This window comes from Gossypium hirsutum, chromosome D08 (assembly GCF_007990345.1).
Source record: "Gossypium hirsutum isolate 1008001.06 chromosome D08, Gossypium_hirsutum_v2.1, whole genome shotgun sequence".
Taxonomy (NCBI): Eukaryota; Viridiplantae; Streptophyta; class Magnoliopsida; order Malvales; family Malvaceae; genus Gossypium; species Gossypium hirsutum.
In genome coordinates, this window is record NC_053444.1 from 28,788,859 (window position 1) to 28,794,875 (window position 6,017).

Sequence of the window (6,017 nt, forward strand, 5' to 3'; positions counted from 1 at the left end):
ATGAATGTGCACTTGTCTGTTCTACCCGACAATGTGTTAGTAGCTGAATTAAAGGACTTAATATATACGTTTGAATCATTATGGACACTAAGTGTGCGACATTATTAAGTCGATCACGGACAGCGGATCGGGTAAGTACCTTGAGTTCATGGCCAATAGGCGCTATGTTTATAATTGGAGTTGAGCTTGGTAAGTTGAAACCTATGTGACAATTATAATTGAAGTCACGTACATAAGATTTATTGTGGAATAGGTGAAAGGCCGTTTAGTTGTATGATTGTAACGAAAATAAAATGATGTATGAAAATGCCTCAAATATCCTATTGATGAGTATATGGAATGTGAATGCATGATTTGGTATGAGATTGAACCGATGGGTCTGAGGAACTATGGCATGGTTCGGTATGGATGGAGTAACTAGCCTCGTTCCATTTTGTTTTCTATTGTGATAATGTTATTAATGGATGGTAGTGCATTGCTTATGACTTACTGAGTTATATACTCACTCGGTGTTTCCTTGTCACCTATTTTAGGTTTCTTGGACTCGACTCTTTTTGCGTGATCGGGCCGTCATTGGAGTCATCACACCGGCTAGCAAGTTTTGGTACTTTCTTCTTAGTCGGCTTAGGAGAACATTTCGGCATGTATAGGCTATTATGTTGTGTTTGAACTTTGGTATGTAAACTTTTAGCCATGCGAAAATGGCATGAATGTTCGGTTGGGTTTGGTTTCATAACGTTAGGTCGTAAATCTTGATAATTCGACCTTTTTATGCCATATGTCATGGTTGATTATTTTGGTGTTAAAATTCATGATATGGCAATAGTGTAGTAGGGGGGATGTTTGACAATGATTAGCCTTTGGCATGGCTAGTCATGATCATAATTTGTGATATGTATGAAGAATTACTAGTTAGATTAAGGAGAAATCACGAAATGGGCATAGTTGCTTTCGTAACAGATGCTGGCAGCAGCAGTGACGTGAGATTGAAAAATCACTAAAAATAGTAGGAGTGGAATTAATTGATGAATAAATTATGTATTCGAAGCTCGATGAGTCTATTTTCATATAGAAGCAACGAGAAGATCATATGGACAGTATGTTAAGAGATATTCAGGTTCTCGTGAGACAGGGCCAGAACGGTTTCTGGATTCCCTGTTCCGACTTTGGAAATTCATTATAAATTAACCAGAGATAATTAGGAGACATACCATATATGGATAGATTCCTCTCTGAGTCTAGTTTCTATAGAAACAAACGGAATGAGTATTGAAGCTCTGTCCAGGGAGATATCTAGGTCGTAATGCGCAAAGGTCAGTGTAGTCGATCCCTGTAACATGGGAGACTTTGACTAATAAACTGTACTAATTGGCCCGACCAAAAATTCAAGAAAAAAATATGTAGATGGGCATACGAGTCTAGTTTCAGGGAAAAATTACGAAACGGATTTTCGAGTTGTGAAACTCAAGATATGATTTTTAAAGCGACTAGTACGCAGATTGGCAGTGTCTGAGAAATATTTTTATAAAGGGTTTAAAGTCTGTTAACACCTCGTGTTCGACTCCGGTGTCGGTCTCGGGTTCGGGGTGTTACATTTGATTGGTATCAGAGCTATGGTTTAGTCGGTTCTAGGACTACCATAGCACGTATGAGTCTAGCTATACATGCCGAATGTTAATGTTTAACTGTGTGATGACTTCTGACGGTTAAAATTTATGTTTTGATTAGTAAATGGATCCCGGTGTAGAGAGAACCTTGGCGGATGACATTGAAAGTGTAGCGGCTGCTCCTGCACAAGGGACACCGCCTGTTGAACCTCAGTCATCTGCGAATAATCAAGGTGAGGGGGCTAAACAAGCCTTCTTTTAAATCATACATAAGTCTAATATCTCAACACATTATATTATTCAGTCAAACATTCTCATATCTCATAACTCAAATATGCAATTACAAAATCAAACATTCATACTATCAAACTAGCAATTTTGCCAACATGTTAATCTTTTAAGGCGTGAAACATACCTGGTTCAGCTACTGATGCAATCAAGTCCCAAGGGTTACCAAGAGCTAACATGGATCCCCTTGAGCTACCTGTAGGGCCAATTACCCAAGCTCGGGCTAAGAGATTCAAGGATGCAACAACAGCTCTAGTTGGTAGAGTTTGGGGTGAAACTATAGCTGGTCTTCTTGAAAGTTCATGGACCAACAAGCTGAGCAGTCCATGCAATCTTCTTCAAGTTCACTCAGCTCAACTCTAGCTCAATGAGCTCGTTCTTAGCTTACTAAGCTCACTTTAGTTTGCATTTATTTTGCTGGAATAAATAGTTAATTTGTCTCTAGTTAAATTAATTAAAGTTAATTAATTTGTTTGAATTATGGACAAATAATTAATCAGGTGTTTTAATTATGTCTAAGTTTAGTACTTAATATTTGTTTGTTTTAAATATGTCCTAAGATATTACAAAGAATTAATATGTTAGCCGAATTCAATGTGCAGATTAATATGTTCATTTGCTGCCGAATTAATGTGTCTGAAATGTGATTAAATTGTTGAATGTATTTGCTGCAGGTACACTCCCTTTGGATGACAAAGGTACATGAATGGTGTGCTGATCTTTGGTGTTTTCGAGGTGCCTTTTTAGCCAAACTCTCCAGCTCTCCAAGAAGACCAATTGGCTGCCCAATGCATTTTAAAGGCTGTTCACACCAACCAATTATGTCTTTCACATTAGGGGCTATTCAGTTTTGTTTGTTCACATTGCATGACCACTCAAATCTCTTTGTTCACACCACATGACTATTGAAGTGCCCTGTAACACCCCGAACCCGAGACCGTCACCGGAGTCGAACACGAGGTGTTAACAGACTTTTAAAAAAATTTTCCAGACACTTCCAATCTGCGTAATAGTTGCTTTAAAAATCATATCTTGAGTTCAGAAACTCGGAATCCAGTTCCGTAAATTTTCCCTGAAACTAGACTCATATGCCCATCTACATAATTTTTTCTAGAATTTTTGGTCGGGCCAATTAGTACATTTTATTAGTCAAAGTCTCCCATGTTACAGGGATCGACTACCCTGACCTTTGCACATTACGACTTGGATATCTCCCTGTACAGAGCTTTAATATTGATGCCATTTGTTTCTATAGAAACTAGACTCAGAGGGGAATCTATACATATATGGCTTGACTCCTAATTGTCTCTGGTTAATTTATAATGAATTTCCAAAGTCGGAACAGGAAATCCAGAAACCGTTCTGGCCCTGTCTCACAAGAACCTGAATATCTCTTAACATACTCTCCGTATGATTGTTTCGTTACTTTCCTATGAAAATAGATTCATCAAGGTTCGTTTACATAATTTATTCACTATTTAATTCCATTCCTACTATTTTTAGTGATTTTCCAAATCTACATCACTGCTGCTGTCAGCATCTGCCTTTAAGGTAGACTTTACCTATTTCATGGTTTCCATGATTCAACTAGCCCTTTTTGCATAAATAGCACAATTTATGAAAGTGATTAACCATTCCCATGGCCAATCCTTGTCAAGCATATCCACACCAAATGATTATAACATTATACTCAAACACATATAAGCCATTTTCGCATGGCTATCCAAAATTTATACAAGTCCAAAGGGTCCACGACCCACAACAAACGGGTAGTCCTATACATGCCATTTCGAAGTTCAACCAAAATTGTACCAAAAGGGGGCTTTGATAGTGTGGGCGACTTTGACCTCAAGATCCCGAGTCCGATAGCTGGAGAACCAAATCTATAAAACAGAGGAGCAATGAAACGGAGTAAGCAATTTATGCTTAGTAAGTTTTGAGCAAGGAATTCCAGCACAACAAAAGTATAGCATTCAAATAGCTAAACGGATAATTTCATATGCACAAATTTTCGATATCATACTTGCTTCACATTATCAACCCTTATGTACATACACAAAAGATCAACTTAGCCAAAGCCCGGTAGCTCGTTTATCAACTGAGCGAATACTTATTTGTAAGGGCTCAACTAAATTCAAGCACATACGAAACATACCTCAATGTTGGGATGTTTCTAGAGTATTAACTGAAATTTTTACAGCAAGATCATTCATTCCCAAATCACGTACCTTCGGAATTTAACCGGATATAGCTCCTCGTTCAAATGCCTTCGAGACATAGCCCGGTTATAGTAATTCGCACAAATGCCTTCGGGACTTAACCCGGATTTAGTAACTCACACAAATGCCTTCGGGCTTAGCCCGGAATTAGTATCTCGCACAAATGCCTTCGGATCTTAGTCCGGATTTAGTATCTCGCACAAATGCCTTCGGATCTTAGTCCAGATATGGTCACTTAGCACAAAGCCTTCGGGACTTAGCCCGGACATCATTCAAATAACCATGCACATTTAACAATAAATCATGGCACATTCGTATTTCGTTTTCGTTAGCAAAACTCAAACACAAGACATTTATCATTCTTGCAATTTCGGCTCAATAGCCACACACAAAGAGCATGATTTTGTTTGCTTAAAACATGATCTAATCAAATCTTAATTTAAGCTCTCTTACTCAAGAACTTACCTCGGGTGTTGTCGAACGATTCCGATAGCTATTCGACCACTTTTTCCTTCCCTTTATCGGATTTAGTTCCCCTTTGCTCTTGAGCTTAATTAAACAAATAAATTGATTTAATCATTTGAGCATCGAAAAGAGGAACACAAGGCACTTAGCCCATATTTATACATTAGACATTAAGGTCACATATGTACGGAATCATGAATCAAACTCAACATTTTTGCTAATTTTTCCCCCTTGGCCGAATATGCATGTCTATTTTGGGGCCGATTTCAACACTTAATACATTCTACAAGTATGGTCACTTGTATTGACTAAACACCCTTTTGTTTCAAGTTCAAAACTTGGCTAATACACACATATATACACTAGTAAAGCATCCTCTCCCTTTCCATCAATTTAGCACATACATTACTCATTAACCTACAAAAATTATATTCGGCCTTAGCACACAACTTGCTAGCCGATTCTTCCCCACCTAGCAACCAATGCACATATGTGCTCACTCAAAAATGCTAAAAAGGAGATTCAAGAATCATCAATCCACCATCACATGCATCATTAACAAGCTTCATATTTAGCATGCAATGGCATTAATACAAAATCCACCTAGGCCGAATCTTAACTCATCTTCATGCCTCATCACCACAACTTCAAACATCAACCAAGAATGATGCATCCATGGCCGAGTGTCATTTCCATCACATAGCAAGATTTAGACCATGGGCTAGGTAGAACTCAAGCTAACAACTAAAATATGCATGCATCTCATGGAACATCACAAAACATACCTTAGCCTAGTCACATGCATGGCCGAACCTCTTCAACCTTTCTTCTTCCTTCCTCCTTAAAATTTTTGGCCAAGGATGAACCAAAGGATGAGCATTTTTTTCTTTGTTTTTCTTTCTAGTTTCGGCAAAATGGGGGGACAACCACACACCCTTTTTTTTTGTTTTCATCACATTTCCTTTCATTATTATGCCCATGCTCCTTATTTTATTTTTTCCACCCATGATGCACCAACAAGACATGTCTATGACATGTCTTGCCCATCACACTTGGTCTACCATGCTTGTCATGGCCGGCCACTACTAGTAGGGGGGAATTTGACATGCAAGTCCCCCCTTTTTCCACATGCTCTAATAGGTCCTTACGCATTGACCTATCACATTTTAAAATTTTCTCACATAAGTCCTATTCGATGAAATTCACTTACAATTAACAAAATTCAAACACGAAATTTTCACACATGCACATGTACATATAATGAGCATCAATTATGACGGTTAATAATTTTTACGACTCGGTTTAGCGGTCCTGAAACCACTTCCCGACTAGGGTCAATTTTGGGCTGTCACATGCCCCAAGTGATGTGACCACGCCCCAAGCCCCATCAAGTCCTCGTCTTGATTCCCTCGAGCTTCCAAAGGGACCAATGACCCGA